Below are 22,687 nucleotides of genomic sequence, written 5' to 3'. Positions count from 1 at the left end.
AGAAGTTGGACCTGGGGTGGTGTGGAGGAAGAGGGAAAGAGATACTTGAAGGGAGAACCTGTTGGGAAGCGAAAGAGAAAAATGGTGGACCTGGGGAAGGGAGGCAGGCAGGCAGGGGGAGAGATGGGATGGGGGCAGTTGGGAAGAGAAAGGGAGAGAAGTTGGATCTGGGGATGTGAGGGAGGGAGAAATGTTAGGCCTGTGGATGGAAGGCAGAGAGATGTAGCATCTAATAATAATATTAATTTATTTCTTATATACCACCAAAGCCATGGTAGTTCGAGGTGGTTTACAATAAGAAGAGCTGGACAATCAGCGACATAGTTACAGTATAGAATCAATTAATACAAGTACAATAAGAACAGCTGGACAGTCAGTATACAGAATAGGAGAGATAATGAACAACAAATTCTTAGGTGACAAATTGGTTTCATTGTTCAGCATCAAGGGGGGAGAGAAGAAGAAAAAAGAAAAGAGAGGGAGCAAAATGTTGGACCATGGAGATAGAAGAGGAGAGATGGAACCATGGAAAGGCAGGAGGGAAGAGAGCTGAGACAAGAAAGGGGATGGAAAGAAAGGGACAGGGAGTGGTAAGCCATGTGGATGAGGTCAAAAGGGAGATGACAAGATGAGTGAGAGAGCAGTGAGTACAGTGGTAGAAATTTGGTAATGGGGAGTAGATAGCAGGAAAATAGGAGGCTGGGAAAGGAGTGAGATGGAAGAGCTAGGGACTGAGAGAAGATGGAGAATTGAGAGGTAGCTGAACATTTAAAAAGAAGAAGGGTGAGAAAGAAGGCAAAATTTGAGTGGACAGAGGCAAAAAAGAAAAGAAAAAATTAAGAAAGCTGAAAAGGAAAAATCAATATGTTGGAGACAGGCATAAGAAGGAAATGGAACGAGAGAAGAGGAGAAAAAAATGGACAGCAGACACTGGAAAGAGAATCAGTTGAAGATAGAGAAAAAGCAGAAAGAGAAACTGGGACCAAGATGATGGAAAAACAAAACATCCAGACAACAAGGTAGAAAAAATTGTTTTATTTTGAATTTATTAACTGGAATATGTTAGCTTTGGGATATGTGCATCAATTATTTTTGTATTCAGTGGCGTAGTCATATATAGCTGATACAGTGGGAGGGACTGGAGCCCAAAATTAGTGGATTCTCCCTGCTTGAGTGCAATTTATAAATACTTGAGCTAGTGGGGATTCCCAAGCCCTGCCAACTGAAGACATCTTCCTCCAGTCTGGCAACTCAAAATCTCAAAGCTTTGCAGCCAATGGCAATATCCTCAAGCTGCCACTGCTTTCATGCATGCATGAAAGCCAAGGGAGGAGGGAAGGCAGCAGCTCTGCAATATTGCTGCCAGCTGCAGAACTTGAGAAGTTGGAGGGGGAGGAGGTCAGTTGGTGAGGCTTGGGGATCCCTACTAGCTACAGCAGGGAAAGCTCAAAGTGGGAGGCCCAAAAAAGCAGTAATATTTACCCTGACTGAACAATCCTCCACGTGCGTTGCTGACAGCTGATTCAGCATCCCCGCTCTGATGAGGTTCACCTCTGAAGAGGCTCACTATAGCTGTGATAGAAGCAACAGAAGTGACTAAGATAACCAGGAGCGCGCATCCCTGCTCATCAGAGTGGGGATGCGGAAGCCAGTGGCTGCTCCCACTGCACATGGAGGATCACTCAATCAGGGTAAGCATTACTGCTTATTTGGGTTCCTCTCCACATTGTCCCTTTAATAAAGGTTTATTATTAGATATGTACATCTTCTATATTAGTGATTGCAAATTTGGGACCTCCTCAACCTTTTTTTTTTGCTCATCAGCTAGTGTTAGTGTATTTTAAATTTGTAAACTTCTTGGACCTGCCGTAAGAACAAGCAGTATACGTTTTAATAAAACATAAAACCATCAACTTAAAAAAATTCTAAAGTGCATAGGTAACCAATGATAACTCAAGAAAATTGGTGTGACATGATCATATTTGTATGTCCTGCCTAAAGGAAAAATTGTTCTTACCTGTTAATTTTCTTTCCTTTAGACGCAGCAGATGAATCCAGAGACTAGTGGGATAATACACATCTACCAGCAGGTGCAGATAAGAGAACTGAATAACAGGTAGTCCCATTGGTTGGCACATTCCCTGTATCTCCAGTATTGCTCCTTGCCCAAGCATCCAGAACCAGAACAAAGTGCAAATAGAGAACACAACTACCAACTCAAACAAACTGACTTACACACAGTGAGCAAAGAACTAGAAAGGGCGGGGCTCTGGATTCATCTGCTGAGACTAAAGGAAAGAAAATTAACAGGTAAGAACATAATTTTTCCTTCCTTTTCAACAGCAGCAGATGAATCCAGAGACTAGTGGGATGTAGCAAAGCAATCCTCAATCCGGGTGGGAAGCGAACGCCGCCTACGCAATAACCAAAGCTCCAAAAGCAGATTCTGCATGCACCGCCACATCCAACCGGTAATGCTTCGAAAACGTATTCCGAGAAGACCAAGTAGCCGCATGACAAATCTCCTCCAAAGAAAAACCCCTGGACTCCACCCAAGAAGTAGACATCGTTCTAGTGGAATGAGCATGAAGTTTGTCTGGCAACCGTTTACCCGACGTCAAGTAAGCAGACACAATGGCCTCCCTGACCCATCGAGGAATAGAAGCCTTGGACACCGCCATATCCTTGTTGCAGCCTGTGAACAACACAAAGAGGTGATCGGAACGACGAAAATCATTAGTAATCTGGAGATAATGCAAGAGAATCCTACGTACATCTAGCAAACGCAGAGAAGAGAAACACTCCCCCCAGTCCTCCTTCCGGAAAGCCGGAAGGAAGAGAGATTGGTTCACATGAAAGGGGGAAACTACCTTAGGAAGAAACGAAGGTACCGTTCTGACCGACACACCGGAACTCGAAATTCTCAAAAAAGGATCTCTGCAAAATAACGCTTGCAACTCAGACACCCGCCTGACCGAGGCCATAGCAACCAGAAAAACCGCTTTTAACGTCACATCCTTTAGCGTAGCACTCGCCAAAGGCTCAAATGGTGGCTTTTGCAACTCTCCAAGGACCACCTTAAGACTCCACTCCGGACAGATCTTTTTAACGGGAGGCCCTTTGAGAAATCGAACGATATCCGGTTGCGACGCTAGGGAAAAACGAGTTACCCAGCCTCTATAGCAAGCAATAGCGGCCACTTGAACCTTGAGAGAATTATAGGCTAATCCCTTGGTAACCCCTTCTTGAAGAAAAGAAAGAATGGTAGAGAGAGAAGCCTGGAAGGGTGACAGACCCTGAGCAATACACCAAGAATCGAAAACCCACCAGACACGAGCATAAGAGGCAGAGGTGGATCTCTTTTTCGCTTGAAGAGTGGAAATAACCTGTTCAGAATAACCCCTACGTCTCAGCCGCGACCTTTCAAGAGGCAGGCTGTAAGACCAAAGTGGGACGGATTTTCCATGAGGATTGGATCCTGAGTAAGCAAGTCCGGAGTCACCGGAAACATCAACCGATCGCTCGCCGACAGATGCATCAGGTCCGCATACCAATCCGGAGCCACCAGGATCACCATGCCGGAAAACTGAGATATGCGATGTAACACCCGACCTATCATCGGCCATGGAGGAAACACATAAAGGAGACAACTTGGAGGCCAAGCAAGAGCCAGCGCATCTACCCCTTCCGACGCCTGCTCCCTGCGTCTGCTGAAGAATCGAGGAAGCTTCACATTGTTTGACGAGGCCATGAGGTCTATGTCCGGAGACCCCACCTTTGCACTATGAGGTCGAACGCCTGATCGGAGAGTTCCCATTCTCCAGGATCCAGAAGATGTCTGCTCAGGAAATCTGCCTGAACATTTTCCTGACCTGCAAAGTGAGCCGCCGATAACAGAGGAAGATGAAGTTCTGCCCATTGAAGGAGCATCGCTTCGTTTGCCAGCTGAGGACTTCGGGTACCGCCCTGCCGGTTGATGTATGCCACCGTCGTGACACTGTCTGAAAAAACCCTCGTCGGTCGGTCCCAAATCATAGGTAGGAATGCTTGGAGCACGAGCCTGGCCGCTCTCAGTTCCAGAAGATTGATGGGTCACTGAGCTTCCTCCGGAGACCAGACTCCCTGCGCTGAGGATTGAAGGCAATGAGCCCCCCAACCGAACAGACTGGCATCCGTGGTAACTATCATCCACGCCGGAGTCGCCAAAGGCATGCCTTTGAACAGATTGAAATCATTGAGCTACCAACCCATGCTGAGTGAATCTGGCGGCGTCCACTGCAGACGACGATTGTAATCCTGAGATACCGGGGACCACCGAGAGAGAAGGGACTGCTGCTGTGCTCTCATGTGAAAGCGCGCCCAAGGCACCAATTCCAGCATGGCCACCATGGATCCCAGAATTTGTACATAATCCCATACTCTCGGTCTGGGCGACTGGTGAAGCACACGAACCTGAGACTGCAACTTCTCTCCCCGGTCTTTAGGAAGAAACACTTTCCCTACCTTCGTGTCGAACAGCACTCCAAAGGTGTTCCAATGACTGTGATGGGATAAGAGAGCTCTTCGGAAAATTGATGACCCACCCCAAGGATTGAAGGGTTGCTGACAAACTGTCCTGCCTGGAAGACGCCCTGATCAACCAGTCATCCAAGTAAGGATGCACCCGAATCCCTTCTTGGTGAAGGAAAAGCGCCACCACAACCATGACCTTGGAGAACGTCCGAGGAGCCATGGCTAGGCCAAACGGCATGGCTCAAAACTGATAGTATTGTCCCAGGACTGCAAAACGAAGAAATTTCTGATGCGGTGGGCAGATGGGAATGTGCAGATAAGCTTCCTTGAGGTCAAGAGCCATAAGGAATTCCCCCAGTTGAACAGCCGCTATGACTGACCTCACAGTTTCCATCCTGAAATGCCTGACTCGAAAAAAGTGGTTGACCCTCTTGAGATCCAAGACTGGTCTGACCGAACCCCCCTTTTTGGGCACAACAAAGTAAATGGAGTACCGTTCCTGCCCCCACTCTGCCAGAGGCACTAGAATGACTGCCCCAATTTCCAAAAGAACCTGAAGAGAGCATCTCTCTTTGTAGCCCCTGTACAAGGGGAGACCAAGAAGAATCTGCGATGGGAGAAGAAAATTCTAATTTGTAACCGTCTCGAACAACGTCCAATACCCAATGATCGGACATGATCTTGGCCCACTCCACCAGAAAGGAAGACAGCCAACCCCCAATGGCCACGACGGAGAGAGCCGACCTCCCGTCATTGGGCATTACGCAAGGCCAGGATCCGGGCGGGCTGGGGTTTGGAAGGACGAAAGGAATTCTTTTGCGGAAACCTAGGCCTAGGAGTAAAGGAAGCACCATAAGACGGCGGAAAGGATGGCTTTCCAGGCCGATATCTTTTAACATCCTGGAAACGATTTCTGGCAGACAAAGACCTCAATGGAGTTTTAGGCTTATCTTCCGGTAATCGTTGCGTCGTGGTATCACCAAAATCTTTTACCAATTTATCCAAATCATCTCCAAATAACAAGCGACCCTTAAAAGGAAGCCTCACAAGTCGAAGCTTGGAAGCTGCATCCGCCGTCCAGTGACGGAGCCACAAGAATCTCCGGGAAACCACAGAAAGAGACATTTGCTTTGCCGAAGTGCGAATAATATCATAGAGGGCATCCGCCATGTATGCAAGACCCGTTTCCATATCTGGGAAGTTGGCTGGAACAGAAATCCCCATCTCCATCATTTTATCCGCCATACCTTGTGCCCATTGAAGACAAGCCTGTGCCACATTTGAACCGCACACTGCCGCTTGCAAGGTAACTGCCGCGACATCAAAAGACATCTTAAGGGAAGATTCAATATTCCTATCTTAAATGTCCTTGAGCGTTATACCGCCCTCAACTGGCAAAGTAGTCTTTTTAGTAACAGCCGCTACCAAAGCGTCCACCTTCGGGTTCGTAAACCTGTCCAGCTCGTCCTGAGATACGGGATAGAACTGGTGCATAGCCTTTGCCACACGGAGACCAGCCTCCGGAATGACCCACTGACCCGAAATAAGCTCGCTTCGTGGACCGTAAAAGCCTTAGCAGGCTTTTTAGTGCCTGCCATCAAAGGATTAGCAGATCCAGCCGCTTGCGGATCCGGCTGCGAGATATGAAGGCTCTGGAGTGCCTTGGAAATAAAAGACGGCAATTCCTCCCTATGAAAAAGACGGAGCGCTGTAGGATCATTCACCTCCCTAGTCAGCGCATTTTCAAACTCTAAATCCGCCACTTCCCCGTCCTCCAAGACTTCCAGAAGATCCAGAGACAAGGCGGAGGCAGACGGAGGGTCATCCCCGTCCATAATCGCCACTCTACGCCTTTTGGCCGCATGAGACTCCAAAGGAGGTCTACCGGCAGGCAGCACAGGAACCGGGTCCAAAGCACCCTCCCGTGGCAGCGCAGGCTGAGAGTTCTGCAACAAAAAGGCCTGATGCATCAACATCACGAATTCCGGAGAAAAAACCACCTGATTAGCATGAGCCATAGATGAAATAAGTTTCCCCTGCCCAGAAACTGGCCCCACACAGGCAGAAGAAGATGACAAACTGCTGACCCCCAGCACAGCTGCCGATGTGCGCTGAAGCAGAACGTCGGCGGCCACAAGAGCAGGAGGAGGCCGGAGTTCAATCGCGCGGGAAACTTCAGGCGCGACCTGTACATCTTCCCCCACAGCGTCGGTGCAGCCCGCCGAACAGAGGCCTGAAGGTGTTCTCCGCTTAACAGCCTCTGCCGCCATAACACCCAGACAAAACCGCCGAGCAAACCAAAATTGGAAGGCAACCCTACAACACCGCGTGGCAGCGAAAACTCCCTCAAGTAAATCGGCAGACCCAACCATCAACGCACAGAAGCTAGAAATAAGCTCTTACCCGAGCCCACTGTTGCTCAAGCTGGTAGTTGCAGACTGGAACTGCCGGGACAGAACCGTCCAGCAACAACACTCTGGCCCTTTTTTTTTGTTTGTGGTGTGGAAAGAAAAAAAATACAGGACTAGGAAAAGAAAGCCTCAATCCATTGGAGAGGAGGGTGGAGCAGGGACCTGGGGGGGCCCAGGTGTAACTTCCAAAGTTGGCACCGCTCAGCCAAACACCCCTATTTATCTGAAGAGAAAAATCTCAACAGAAGAAACAACCAGCCAGCCAGAATCCAGGAGCTACTGGAAAAAGTGACCATCACCTGCTGGGAGATAGAGAATACTGGAGGTACAGGGAATGTGTCAACCAATGGGACAACCTGTTATTCAGTTCTCTATCTCCACCTGCTGGTAGATGTGTATTATCCCACTAGTCCCTGGATTCATCTACTGCTGTTGAAAAGGAAATATGAATTGCTGTACAGTATTCTGCAAGGTCTGCAGCAGTCCTGACAAAAGAAGAATTTACATCCATGAGAAGAGATAATGGCAAAGATCATGGATATTGCAAGCTGGGTGTGCAAATGGAGGAAGTCAAGATTAAGATAGAGGAGAAGGCAGAATTATTGACAGGCCTAAAAAGTGCAGGTCAACAGTTCAGAAAAAAATAATCAGGACTACCAGATAAAATAAGATGATATTGAGAGCAAAAATGAGCACCTTTAGGGGAGTGAATGAGATAAAAAGGGAATGAGAAACCATGGAGGCAGTAATACAAGACATTTACTAGAAACCTTTGTGAGGTGATACTGTGGCAAAAATGTTACCACAAATGCAGATCAAAAGGGAATTTGGTACCCCCTTCAAACAGTAAGCTATAAAGCGTGTACAAGAGAGCTTGGTGTGTAAGTGTTGTAAAGCAGTGGGGGGTGGGGGACAAACAGCATGCTGAAACAGAGACTTTGGGCATAGGTAATCTTTATGAATGTTTTGAATTGTTCCCTGAATGTTGAGATTAAACTCCCATTAGAAACACCAGAGGCTACCAAGTTTTATCGTGATGCCCTGATCTAGAAAGAGACCTACCTAAGCAGGGAACTTCAAACGTGGTTGCATCAGAAGGGTTACTCTGTACGGCTTCTGATGTCTCAGATTTCACATGGCAGGGAAGGGAGGTAGCTATTCTCTTCTACATAAATCTAAACCTGGAATACTGGATTTGAAAGGTAAATGGGTGTACGTTAATACAAGAATAAGCTGAATAATACACAGTCTCACTAATGTATACACAATGGCAAACCAACCTGCTAATATTCTGCCAAGAAATTAAAATGTAAATGGCATTCTGGTAAAATCCTGTATTGGGCACTCTCAAGCATCTTTGCCTGGGCGCTCTCCTGTTGTATTGCTTTTGAGTTCCCTGGTTGTCTTATTTTAGCACTTCATTGGGAGTTGCGGCTGTATGTTTATTTTTTCTTGTTCTGTATGTTGCTGATTTTGCTCAATAAAGAAATATTATATATAAAAAAAAAAAAATGTAAATAGCACGCCAAATAAGTTATTCCCAACTTGGTACTTTTGTAGAGGGAGCTAGAAACCATTTTTTTTTTGTAGCAATAAAGATCTTTTTGTCAGCCTTCACAAAAGGTCAAATTGTACTGGGAGGAGATTTTAATACTTGTCTGCTGAATGGAGTGCAACAACTAATGTTCAGCAGTTCAACAATATGAAGATGTTTGCAGATCACCTGGGAATGGCTGAACTCAGTGGCGTAGTAGAGGGGGGGCACCCGTACCCCTTCGCCTCCTCCCACTCCTCCCCAAGCCACATGCGCACCCCCTTCCCTTCCCCGTACCTCTAGTTGTTCACCGACACGAGCAACAACTTCAATGTGTTCCTCATGACCACTTTAGCTCTCCCGCTGACGTCACTTCCAGGTGCCGCACATAGGAAGTAATGTCAGAGGGAAAGCCGACGGTCACAAGGAGCATTATGAAGTTGTTAAGGCAGTGAACAACTAGAGATACGAGGGAGCAGAGACTAGGGCAGGGGAGGGGCGCCTCTCACCCTCTGGCTGAAGTATGATGAGAAACGCATGAGGGTGTATTTCTTTTTTTCTAATTCTCATAATGTCTACACTAGACCTGGTCAGAGGGTCAGTGAGCATTAGACACAGGAAGTATCTCATAATCAGATCATGCTGCACAGATCTACAGGTTGGACATGAGAAGTAAGAATTGGGCAACTTACAGGTTTTTTCAAAAGGAGATAACCCATGTTTAAAAAGGTAATACTTTGTATTATTTTGACAAACATGAAGACTACTCTACCCCATACCTTTAAGGGGTAAGAACGGGGCTTTGCATCGATAGGAAAACACAATCTTCTGAGGAATGGTTAGAGTTGCAAAAGAGTAGTAAATACTGATTCACAAAAAAACCAGAAGAAGTTTGTGGCAACAAGAGCGAGGCTGGATCAGATAGCACAACTCTAGCTTTTAAACGTGACAGAATTAAACTCTGACACTTACTCACTTTTTAAAGCCTGTTAACGGTTTTGACATGCACGGGAATATGGCTTCAGTAAAATTAAACTCAATTTTGCCTGAGGAAAACCCCCCTCGAAGGCCAAAGCCAAAGAGAAAAGAAAAGAAAAAAAAAACCAGTTAAACTCTTTCAATTTTTTTTTCCGAAGAAAGAAAAAATTGATATATTAAAAGTAGCCAAAAAAAATTTTTTTTTGAGAAAAAATAGACACGATGTGGGAAGGCAAAGGAAACTGTTAAAAAATGACTTCTTCGTTCCACGGAAAACAAAGAACTGAGGCACCACAAGCCTACATCGGGCAGGAAGGCACTCAAGCATGCGCGGTGCAGGCAGTCGTGAAGTTTCTAAAAACTTAAAGTGGTGATACATTTTTAAAGCTGTCCATACTGGGGCTCCATGGATGATGTCATCCACATGTGAGAATATGCTGCTTGCCTGTTCTGGGATAATATAAATAACTCTGACAGTATTACAATTAGATGATTGTCTTAAAATGTAATATTTCATTTATTTCCAAAATAAGAGAACATATGCTGTACCTCCCATATTTCCTATGACCTATGTAGGTGATCTCTTGTGAATGCATAGATGGATCAGGCAGTCTAGATGGAACCAACTTTTCTTTTTTGATTCTTATCAAGTGTGTAAGCGATCACCAATTTTTTTGTTCCTAAAATATGCATGACCTTTAAGAATTTTCCAATTTGAACATATAGTTCTTTGTATATATTTGGATAAATAAGAGTATCTAAGGGTGCAAACTATATCTGGAGGAGTATTTTAAGTAGGTTGTACCTAATAATTCTCTATTTTCTGACATGCTTTTATCATATCCCATTTGGACACTTGATGCTGGATAACCTCTCTGTTGAAATCTTGCCGTCATCTCTTGTGCATTATCTTCAAAGTCACTGATGTCTGTACAAATATGTTTAAGCCTCAGAAACTGTAAATACATTAAATTTCTTTTGAGTGATGGATTGTGCTATCTAGAAAATGAAGATATGCATTTTGATCATTGGGTTTCCTATATAAGGTAGAAGTATATATCATTCTTTTCTTATAAGCAGATCTCTGTGTGATGAAAATTGATCTTGAATAAGAGATAAGGATCTCTTGAGTTAAGCCATTGAAAAACGACATCTAATTGTACTTGATCACTTTACCACAACAGAAAAATGTCATTGATACATTCTATATACAGTATAATCAAATGTCGTCTTTGGGTGTTCTTGTAAATGTGTTTGTCCAAAATGCACTACATAAAAAAGTTACTATGGCGGCATTCATAGCTGTACTGGTAATCTGTTGGTAAAATTGATTCTGAAATTCAAAATAATTCTTCATCAAGGCAATTGTTGCAAAAGCCAAGATCAGTCAGTTTGGAATCTGCCAATCGGACAGTTGTTCTTTTAAAGTATTCTCGATAATATTTAAGGCACTGATCTGAGGGATGTTTTTATACAGTGCATTAATATCCAAAGTCACCAAAAGAGTATCTGTGAGGTCTCCATTGAATGAATCAAGCAGATTGATTTTATGTGCAGAGTCTCTTATGTAGGATGCAATTTGAGGAATGTATGGTCTGAGAAAATAAATCAACAAAAATGGACAAAGGTTCTAAGGCTGAGCCATTAGCGGAGACTATGGGCCTGATTCTGTATAGGACACTGGTCTCGGCGGCCGCCTAAGCAGCAGCTGAGGATCACGTCTACCTGAAAGGACAGACGCCTCCCCTCCCTCTCCGATTCTCTAACCGGTGTCCATGTCAACTGGCACCAGTTAGAGAATCGTGCCTGCCTGATTGCAAAGATAGGCTTGCTGAGCTGCCTACCATTGTCGAGGGATCACCTGCCATTAGCTGATCGTGGCAAGAGAATCCATGATCAGCTGAACCGGCAGGACTCCCTGAAACTGTGGCCTCAGGGAGTCCTACCGGCTTAGCTGAGTGGGGAGAAAATGCCCCTGCTGTGATTAGCAGAGCTGGCTGTGGAAGAGGACCCTCCTACACCACCTCCGAAATCGGCAGGGATGATCATGGGCCTAAATTATAACAAAACAGTCGAGGGTAAGTGGAAGTCAATACTGACATATAGGTAGAAGATGCCTCTGAGCTCATTTTGAAAAGAACATGTTATCAGATATGAAACATAACATGGCACAAAACGTTACCAACATGCCTGCTGAAATTAAATAAAAAAGAGCACTACTGCAGATGGTTAATGATGAAATGCATAATTGCTTGTCAACTATCGAGATGTGTTTTGAGTTAACTTGCACTCAAAACCAAGCAATTCTATTCTATCTATTTGCTCTGTTTAGTGTGCATGAGCTCAAAAAGTTTGAATACAACAATAAACTAAAGAAAGCTAAATGGTTATCTATTAATTAAATATAAATGTCAAAAACCATTGATAGAAGTCAAAATGAGCTGCAGAGAATTTTTTCTAATTATTAAACAAACAGGAACAAGCCTCAGACTATGGAGTAATTTTCCCATTCTGGGATTTCAAAGTGCTTTTTAGAAAGTGCTTATGTGCTGTAAATACTTCAGTTAATTCAATGCTTCTCAAAACTTAGGGCTCCTTTTACTAAGCTGCGATAGCGTTTTTAGCATGTGCAGAATTGCCGCGCACGCTAAACCCGCAATACGTGGCTAGAATTAATGCCAGCTCAATGCTGGTGTTAGCGTCTAGCGCGCACGCTAAAACCACTTTCACAGCTTAGTAAAAGGAACCCTTAAAGTCCTTAGCTTTTTGCTCTTTTTGAAACCAGAGCCGTTGCTTATACTTTCAATCTTCTGATGAGGCCTGTGTTTCGCGGGATAAAATTACATCTCCGCTGCATCAGGGATATGACTCATTAGTAATGCTTTTCTGGAATGACTGCACGCCACTGCTGGAACCGGTTTTGAGAAGCATTGAATTAACTGAAGTATTTACAGCACATAAGCACTTTCTAAAAAGTACTTTGAAGCACCAGTTCATTTTAAAAATACAGCATAGTTGTTTCTGTCGGTTTCGAGTGTTGAAATTAGTTGTAGTTCTTTAATGAATCCCCAACCATAAAAGATCATTGAATAATAAAGAATTTTTAGACTTCTATATTAAATTTATTTTATTCAATGGGTGAATCAATAATAAAACCCTAAGCGCGCATGCGCACTTAGGGTTTTGTGATTCCTACCACAGCGGCAGGGAACACTCCGGAGCTCCCCCCTCCCGCCCTCACTCACCAACCGCTGCCAACGCCTTCAAAGGAGCCTGGTGAGGATCGCGGCCAGCTGTAGCAAACTTCGCAGGCCGCACAGCACCTCTGTAGCACGTTTCCTCTGACGTATGTGATGTCAGAGGGAACGTGCTATCGAGATGCAGAGCGGTCTGCGAGGTTCGCAAAAGCTGGCCGCGATCCACACCAGGCTGCAAATGACCATGCTGGACTGGGGGAGCAGGGAAGAGAGACAGGGGGAGCAGGGAAGAGGTGCTGTGGACCGGGGGAGCAAGGAAGAGGGACAGGGGGAGCAGGTAAGGGGTGCTGCTGGACCGGGGGAGCAGGGAAGAGGGACAGGGGGAGCAAGGAAGAGGTGCTACTGGACCAGGGGGAGCAAGGAAGAGGGACAGGGGGAGCAGGACCCAGGGGAACAGGTAAGGGTTGCTGCTGGACCGGGGGAGCAGGGAAGAGGGACAGGGGGAGCAAGGAAGAGGTGCTACTGGACCAGGGGGATCAGGGAAGAGGGATAGTGGGAGCAGGGAAGAGGTGCTGCTGGACCGGGGGGAGCAGGGAAGAGGGACAGGGAGAGCAGGGAAGAGGTGCTGCTGGACAGGGGAAGCAGAGAAGGGGACAGGGGGCGCACGGAAGAGATGCTGCTGCACAGGGAAGTGGGGTGGGGGAGGGAAATGCTGCTGCTGCACAGGGAAATGGAGGGGGAGGGTATGCCGCTGCTGCTACTGCACAGGGAAGTAGGGTGGGGAGGGAAATGCTGCTGGTGGATAAAGGGGGCTGGGGCTGAAAGGGAAAATATGGGAGAAGGGGGTTGGGGGGGTAAAAATGGGTTTGGAGCTGGAGCTGGGGTCTGAAAATAGAGGACATGTAAGGAAAGGAGGCTTTACTAGCACCCATTAATGTAACGGGCTGAAGCACTAGTTAATTAAGATTAGGTAATGAGATATATTAATTAACTTACAGAATAAAAAATAAATTAATAAATAATAAATTAATGGTTTTAGTTATGGTAGGGAGGATGGGTTCATGCCGGTGATGTAATCAGGAGTAAGAGAAAAGAAGTTGTCTTTCTCTTGGAAGAAATCCCAGAATGGGAAAATTACTCCATAGTCTGAGGCTTGTTCCTGTTTGTTTAATTAATAATTAGAAAAAATTCTCTGCAGCTCATTTTGACTTCTATCATTGGTTTCATATTTACTAAAAAAGTTTGAGACACTGGGGTAATGGATTTGATATCTCACCTTTCTGTGGTACAACCACAGTTTTTAAATATATGTTATAGTGGCATGCAAAAATCTGGAGCCACTTGTGAATTTTGCATTCTTTCAACTTTCTGACCTTTATTTTAATTTTTTTGTTTACCCAATAGATTTGTATGTGTACCACATTATAAGACATACATTTGGCTATTAGAATCAACTTTTTTATTCTAGCTTGGCCTTAAATTTCTGAGTTTGCTAAAGTTTCCATATTAATTGTTTTAATGTGTAAAACGAGTAATGTACTTCGCTGGCCAAAAAAGTACATATGAGTATCATCTATCTAAATGCAGTAGTTAGATTAATCTTCGGACTAAAGAAATTCGATCATATATCACCCTACTACCGGCAGTTACATTGGCTACCAATGGAAGCAAGCATAAAGTTTAAATTCGCCTGCTTCTGCTTTAAAGCGCTAAACGGACTTGCCCCTAAATACATAATTGACCTTTTCTCCTTCTCTGCCAACAGACACAAGAGAAGCTCTCATTCCAACTTCGTTTCCCCCCCAGTAAGAGGTTGTAAACTGAAAAAACACCATGAACACCTTCTTTCACATCAAGCAGCATTGTGGGATAAAGACCTAGATCAACTGCTTTCGCCCACCACTTATGAGGAATTCAGAAAACGTCTAAAAACTCAACTGTTCCTAAAGTATCTAGACCAGTGTTCTTCAACCTTTTTACACCCGTGGACCGGCAGAAAAAAAATAATTATTTTGTGGACCGGCAAACTACTAGGACTAAAATTTAAAAATCCCGTTTCCGCCCCATCTCCGCGAGCTCGGTCCCCACAAATCATCTGATCCCATCCACACAAGCCTCAGTTATGATTTTATATTGAATGTATTTTATTAAAGTATGAAAAGAAACAATATTCTGTAGAATTGTCATTTTATAAATACAATTAATTCAGAGCAAGGATCAACAAAACCCCTGTCTCCCCTCCCCTTCACATATATCCCCTCTACTATCAAGAAAACTGAACAAGCCAAATTATTACAGAATGCTACACAGAAATATCATGCTAACAGAATACTGAAGTAACACATGACAGGAATAGTTTTAGGGGAGTGCAACTAGGGCAACTGCCCCCTGGTCAGAGAGCGCCCTAAGCCAGCTGAAAGCTAAAGAAGCACTGCCTGGGTTTTGCAGTCCCCAGTTATGTCTAACACCAGCTCTAGCAGGATATATATTTCAAATCTGATATATTCTAATCACAAAATAGAAATAAAATTATTTTTTTCTACCTTTTGTCGTCTCTGGTTTCTGCTTTCAATCTTTTTTTCACTCTCTTCCTTCCAGCTTATGCCCTCTCTGTCTCTTCAATCCAGCATCTGCCCCTTCCATCCACTATCTGTCCTCTCCCCCTTCCATATGGTATCTGTCTTCTTTCTATGTCCCTCTCCCCTTTCCATCCAGCTTGTGCCCCTCTCTCCTATTTACATGATTCATTCCAGCTTCACTGCTCTCTTCATTTTTATCTCTCCTACACCAGATCTATCATCGTTGTCCCTCTGCTTATTTTTCTGCTGACCCCTTCCTATCATCAATCTCTCTACTTTCTCATGCCTGTGTCTCTCCTTCCCCTCCTCTAATCTCTCTGCCAGCTGTTTCCTTCCTTTTTTCATTCTCCCTTCCCTCCTCCTCCTGTCCAGCAGTAACTCTCTTCCCTTCCCCCCTCCCAGCAGCATCTCTCCGTCTCCCTCTCCAGTAGCAGCTGTCCCTTTTTTTTCCTTGCCCAGCAGCTTCCCAGATTCCTTTCCCTCCTCCCCTCCCAGAAGCATCTCTCCTTCTCCCTCTCCAGTAGCAGCTGTACCTTTTTTTCCTTGCCCAGCAGCTTCCCAGATTCCTTTCCCTCCTCCCCTCCCAGAAGCATCTCTCCTTCTTCTCCCTCTCCAGTAGCAGCTGTCCCTTTTTTTATCTTGCCCAGCAGCTTCCCAGATTCCTTTCCCTCCTCCCCTCCCAGAAGCATCTCTCCGTCTCCTTCTCCCTCTCCAGTAGCAGCTGTCCCTTTTTTTCCTAGCCCAGCAGCTTCCCAGATTCCTTTCCCTCCTCCCCTCCCAGAAGCATCTCTCCTTCTTCTCCCTATCCAGTAGCAGCTGTCCCTTTTTTTCCTTGCCCAGCAGCTTCCCAGATTCCTTTCCCTCCTCCCCTCCCAGAAGCATCTCTCCTTCTTCTTCTCCCTGTCCAGTAGCAGCTGTCCCTTTTTATTATCTTGCCCAGCAGCTTCCCAGATTCCTTTCCCTCCTCCCCTCCCAGAAGCATCTCTCCTTCTTCTCCCTATCCAGTAGCAGCTGTCCCTTTTTTTCCTTGCCCAGCAGCTTCCCAGATTCCTTTCCCTCCTCCCCTCCCAGAAGCATCTCTCCTTCTTCTCCCTCTCCAGTAGCAGCTGTCCTTTTTTTCCTGGCCCAGCAGCTTCCCAGATTCCTTTCCCTCCTCCCCTCCCAGATGCATTTCTCCTTCTCCCTCTCCAGTAGCAGCTGTCCCTTTTTTTCCTAGCCCAGCAGCTTCCCAGATTCCTTTCCCTCCTCCCCTCCCAGAAGCATCTCTCCGTCTCCTTCTCCCTATCCAGTAGCAGCTGTACCTTTTTTTCCTTGCCCAGCAGCTTCCCAGATTCCTTTCCCTCCTCCCCTCCCAGAAGCATCTCTCCTTCTTCTTCTCCCTGTCCAGTAGCAGCTGTCCCTTTTTTTTTATCTTGCCCAGCAGCTTCCCAGATTCCTTTCCCTCCTCCCCTCCCAGAAGCATCTCTCCTTCTTCTCCCTCTCCAGTAGCAGCTGTCCTTTTTTTCCTGGCCCAGCAGCTTCCCAGATTCCTTTCCCTCCTCCCCTCCCAGATGCATTTCTCCTTCTCCCTCTCCAGTAGCAGCTGTCCCTTTTTTTTCCTGGCCCAGCAGCTTCCCAGATTCCTTTCCCTCCTCCCCTCCCAGAAGCATCTCTCCTTCTCCCTTTCCAGTAGCAGCTGTCCCTTTTTTCCCCTGCCCAGCAGCTTCCCAGACTGATAGTGGTTTTCTCCCCTCCCAGCAGCTCTTCTTACTTCCCAGCGCAGCGATTCACGAAGGCAGCCTCGGGTCCTTTGTTGTGTCGCGCCGCCTCTGAGGAAAGAGGAAGTTGCATCATCAGAGGCAGCCGCGACTCAGCAAAAGCCCCGAGGCTGCCTTCGTGAATCGCTGCGCTGGGAAGTAAAGGAGAGCTGCAGAGAGGGGAGAAAGCCACTGTCGGAGGCTCCCCAAGATCTCTCCGGCCCAGCGCATGCTTCCGATGCTGGTCTTGCCGGTCCTGCGCGGACCGGCAGGAAGTTCAAATGAGTCAATCTTGCCGGTCCTGCGCGGACCGGCAAAAATTTCCTGCGGACCGCTACCGGTCCGCGGACCGGCGGTTGAAGAACTGTGATCTAGACAACTGACCCACTCATCTTCTTTCTCCTCCATAGTGACTCCTCTGTCCTATTAATCTCTTTCTCCTCAACAACGCATTTCCGGTCCTATTAACTCTCCTCTTCCCCCCTCTTAAATTCAATCAATTTGTACCTCGCTTAATCTATTGTAAACCGCATAGAACTTAACGGTATTGCGTATATAAACTGTTATTATTATTATTATCATCTGTCCTCCCTATTCATGTAGGCAGCCTTGAAAAAGGCTGTTTTGTATGTCGGTGATGGCTCAGTATTTGGTGGGCCACCCTATGTTCTTGATCACCTGTCTGCACATTGTTGGCACTGAGTGAACCAATTTGATGAGGTGATCATGGGTGGCAACATGGTTCCAGGCTGCAATGAGTAACTCAATCAACCCAAGTTTTGATGTTGGAAGTCCTTCAATATCTCCCAGGCTAGATCCAGAGATTTGGCAGGACAGTCAATTGACTCGATGTTGTTCTGACGCTTCCAGTTGATCACCTGTGATGGCAAGGTGTGTTGTCATCTTGGAACAGGAACTGGCCTGGAAACAACTGCTGAGCTGATGGCACCATGCACTTTCTTAGTACAGGCAGCCCCCGAGTTACAAACATCCGACTTAAGTACGACTTGTACTTATTAACACAGTTGTGGCTTCATTTGATTTCACCAAGCAGTATTTCTAGTGGCATAGACTCCTACACTTCTCCTGTAGCAGATTCAGGAATGATGCATTGCCACATTAAGAATAGTGTGTTGTATGTCTTGCTCCGTATGGAGCGCTTGGATGTTAAGTGGGCATTGTCTGCTGCATGGCGGCGATTTACACAAATTTGGTCTTCTATGTGGGACAATATGCTTCCTAGAGTCCGTAGTTATTTGCTGAATATGGAAAGTTTGTGTTTGGAGTGGGGAGTGAGGGGGGGGGGATTGTTTTGCAGATATTCTGTGGGGCCACCGTGAAGGACAAACAGGTGGCTGAATTTGCATTGCATTGTATTGTGTTATTTGCTGTTTTATGTTGAAAACTTTTAATAAAAATTTGAATATAAGAACAGTTTGTGGTTGTGCATGTTGTACCTTAGAGGGAACACTGGTAGGGACAATTGGCCCTTTTGTCAGCTGGGAGCGGAGTTAAGTAGCAAGAATCATAAAATCTACAAGTTCTGAGTTACATATATATCCAACTTAAGAACAGCTTTAAAAACGTAACTCGTTCTTAACCCGGGGACTGCCTGCATTGTGATGTACTTTGTCCCGTTGACCATTCATTCCATTGATGATATGCAGATATCTGACACCACGGACAGCCATGCAGCCCCAGACCATGACCTTCAAAGGATGCTTCACAACAAGGTTGAGGCACTCAGGCTTGATCTCTCCAGAAAACCTCTTCACGTAGGTGTGGGCCTAGTTACCAAACAGGCAGAAGGTGTTTTCATCGTTGAAAATCACCTTTTCCCACATTTCACATGTCCAGCTTGAGTGCTTCCATGCCCACTCGATCCAGTTGCGCCTTTAGAGATCAGCCATAAGAACATAAACATAAGAACTGCCATACTGGGACAGATCAAAGGTCCATCAAACCCAGTATCCTGCTTCCAACAGAAGTCAAGCCAAGTTCCAAGTACCTAGATAGATCCCAAGTAGTGGCTTGTTGCGTACTATGCAGACCAAATGCAGGCACCAGCAATGAACTGTTGATGAGCTGAGACACTGACATGCCACTCATCTGACCACTCATATAGTAGCTCAGATGAGTCAACTTGCAATTGGTCAATGAAATGCATCAAAGTACACGGTCTTGATGTGATGTTGATGCACATGGACAACCAGACTGAGGCTTGTCCACCACTGAACCCATTGCTTTCTTCTTTTGTACAATCTTTACTACTGCGCTGTAACTGCAGCTGACTTTGCTGGCAATCTGGCGGCTTGAAAATCCTTCCTTGCTCATCAATGATATACGAACACACTCCTCCAATGTCAGGTTACGAGTCTTGTTCGTGGTTCACGCAGATTGGTTGACAAAAGCAGCCTCCTGGTCAGTCAGAAATAATGTGTGCTGAAAGAACGAGAGGGCATTCGGCAAAACTAAAAGGGGACAGATTTAGAACCAACGCTAGGAAGTTTTTCTTCACCCAACGGGTGGTGGACACCTGGAATGCACTTCCAGAGGGCGTGATAGGACAAGGTACGGTATTGGAGTTCAAGAAGGGATTGGACAATTTTCTGAAGGAAAAGGGGATAGGAGGGTATAGATAGAGGGTTACTATACTACAGGTCTTAGCCCTGGTGGGCCGCCACGTGAGCGGGCTGCTGGGCAGGATGGACTCTGGTCTGACCCAGCAGAGGCACTTCTAATGTTCATTCCAGTTTTGAAGCATTATCTGTAAAAGTTATAGCAGATGTGTTCCAGTATCAACAAAATTGTAAAATTAGAAACAAGTGATCTTAAAAGTTGATTCTAATATACAAATGTATCCCTTATAATATGGCACACTGCCAAATCTATTGGGTCAACAAAGAAATTAAAATAAAAGGTCAGAAAGTTGAAAGACTGCAAAATTCACAAATGGTTACAGAGTTTTGCACACTACTGTATATACATATTTTCTCTATCCCTAGTCAGCACACAATCTAAGCTTTTCTAGCAGAGCAATGGTAATATGACTTCCCCAAGGCCATAAGGTACTATAGTGGGAATTAAGCCCTGGTTCTCACACCACTGCTCAAACGATTAGGCTTTGGCAACCCAAATATTATATCATTAATTCAATTCTGTTTTCCCCTTTTATTTATTAACAATATAATGAAAAGTTATCTTTCCAATAATGGTATATCTTTCAGCCAGCATAGAAGAGTCACCAGGTAGCCAAAGAAGGATTAACAGAACGGGATATAACAAACTGAACACTTTCGTCACCTCCGCCAGATACCTCAATCTGCAATCTTAACAAGACCGTCCACCACCTCCTACTATCCGTACTCACCAAGCCACCACTACCTTCCGCCCTCAGGAAATTTACCAAGGCCACCCACCAGCAGCAGCCACCACCGCCCCCTCCCCGGTCGGGGCCCGCAGAGCAATTCTCGCGAGATCACCTCTTCACTCTTTCACAAGCTCATAGGCTCCAGGTTACGGCCAGTGTGCTGTGACGCGAGGAAGTCTCGGTGCAGTTATTGTTCTCTACCCTAGGCCGTAGAAGCAATTCTGCTAGTTTGGGCGAATTTCCTGTCAAACTGGGCTACATTTTGGGATTAGTTTCTTGTTTGTGCTCTACTTTCTTGCAGCAAGTGCGGGTTTTTGGGTGTTCATTTTCATTTTCAAATGCTAGTCTCTGTAAACAGTAAACCTCATCCTGGGCTCTCATATCGTCTTTCATTGTACTCCAAGCCTCATTCTGGTGCTGTAATAGTGCGTTCCAACTCTGGCTTTTATCATTTACTGGTAATCGATCTGGATACCAGCCATCTCGGAGGTGGTGTTTAGAGGTTAAAAAAAAAGGTGTTAGAACGAGCTATTTTCTTCTGCATTAAGAAAATCGGTTCCTAGAGGTTACTGTCTTCAGACGTCTCGAAAACAGTAGAGAAAGCTGGAGATTCTTCTTGCTATACAGATTTGTTTTACGTTATTTGTTTTAGATATTTAAAGGTGGGAACTGGAGCAGTGGTGCTTTCTCACCTGCATCTTTCTGAAAAAGAGACTGCAGGGGAAAAGAAACATGAAAGAGCTGAAAGCATAAGTTATGTTTAGTAGTAGTAGGGAAGCAGATGTTCGATTCTGTTGCATTTACAGGAGAGCAAAAACCAAAAACAACTGCAGACTATGTACAAGATGCAGGCACTGCTTATTTCAAACTCTAATCTATATATATAAAATCGGAGGTATGTATGTGTGTATGTATGTGTGTGTGTATGTGCCGCGATCACGCAAAAACGGCTTGACCGATTTGAACGAAACTTGGTATGCAGATCCCTCACTACCTGGGGTGATATGTTCTGGGGGTCTCGCGGCCCACCTGCACACGTGGGCGGAGCTACAAACAGAAAATCAGATTTCACCCATTCATGTCAATGGAAAAAATGTAAAAAGCTGACAACGCAAAAACGGCTTGCCCGATTTCAACGAAACTTGGTATGCAGATCCCTCACTACCTGGGGTGATATGTTCTGGGAGTCTCGCGGCCCACCTGCACACGTGGGCGGAGCTACAAACAAAATCTGATTTCACCCATTCATGTCTATGGAAAAAATGTAAAAAAGCTGCCAACGCAAAAACGGCTTGCCTGATTTGAACGAAACTTGGTATGCAGATCCCTCACTACCTGGGGTGATATGTTCTGGGGGTCTCGCGGCCCACCTGCACACGTGGGCGGAGCTACAAACTGAAAATCAGATTTCACCCATTCATGTCAATGGAAAAAATGTAAAAAGCTGCCAATGCAAAAACGGCTTGCCCGATTTGAACGAAACTTGGTATGCAGATCCTTCACTACCTGGGGTGATATGTTCTGGGGGTCTCACGGCCCACCTGTACACGTTGGCAGAGCTACAAACAGAAAATCAGATTTCACCCATTCATGTCAATGGAAAAAATGTAAAAAGCTGCCAACGCAAAAACGGCTTGCCCGATTTGAACGAAACTTGCAACACATCTTCCTTTTCAGTTTAAGAGATTGCAAATTCCAGTGAGACTTGCATTCTCTATCACAATCAACAAATCACAGGGACAGACTATTACATACTGTGGAGTGGATTTAAGATCCCCCTGTTTTTCCCATGGACAACTCTATGTTGCTTGCTCAAGGGTGGGTTCACCCAAGAATTTATATGTTCTTGCTCCTGGAGGTGAAACTAAAAATGTTGTTTATAATCAAGTTTTGCGTTAGTTGTATTGTATTCATTTTGTCAAATATTTCACATTATAATTTGAATATTGTACTTTTTATAAAGCTGTAAAAAAATAATTTCATTCACCACTATAAAGTATCTTTATTTGAATCCATTTACAGTGTTATTGCTATAATTAAATACCCGTGCAACGCCGGGGCATCAGCTAGTGGTATATACAACCTTATTACCAACCGAGATTGCAATGCTTTTTACAATCCAGCACTACACTCGTTCGGGCACTTGTTTTTTTCCTTTAATGCTGTTTGTTGCAAAACCTTATCTACCACGGACCCCTGAGGAAGGTTTGTTGTCCGAAACACGGACCGTGTTAGGTCCCTCGGTTGGTAATAAGGTTGTATATACCATTAGAGTTTGAAATAAACAGTGCCTGCATCTTGTACATAGTCTGCAGTTGTTTTTGGGTTTTGCTTGGTTTTGCTGCAGTTCCTGTTGGATTTTTCTCTTGT

General features: G+C 45.2%; 1 protein-coding gene across 9 annotated transcripts in view; it reads right to left on the bottom strand.

Annotated features, from left to right (window-relative positions):
- Positions 1-20,447, bottom strand: part of UBXN2A (UBX domain protein 2A) — a 57,249-nt gene extending 36,802 nt beyond the window's left edge. For 5 of the 9 annotated variants that reach the window (XM_033937133.1, XM_033937136.1, XM_033937137.1 and 2 more), the window contains exon 1: positions 20,318-20,447. The gene's annotated coding sequence lies outside the window, so the exon portion shown is untranslated. Of the gene's footprint in view, positions 1-7,985; positions 8,113-10,240; positions 10,383-20,317 lie in introns of those variants that run through there. The other 4 variants (XM_033937138.1, XM_033937134.1, XM_033937139.1 and 1 more) reach the window with 4 other exon arrangements.
- Positions 20,448-22,687: the final 2,240 nt, after the last annotated feature.

This window comes from Geotrypetes seraphini, chromosome 3 (assembly GCF_902459505.1).
Source record: "Geotrypetes seraphini chromosome 3, aGeoSer1.1, whole genome shotgun sequence".
NCBI lineage: Eukaryota > Metazoa > Chordata > Amphibia > Gymnophiona > Dermophiidae > Geotrypetes > Geotrypetes seraphini.
Note: the sequence above shows the minus strand (reverse complement) of the source record. Positions and strands in the feature narration are given on the sequence as shown.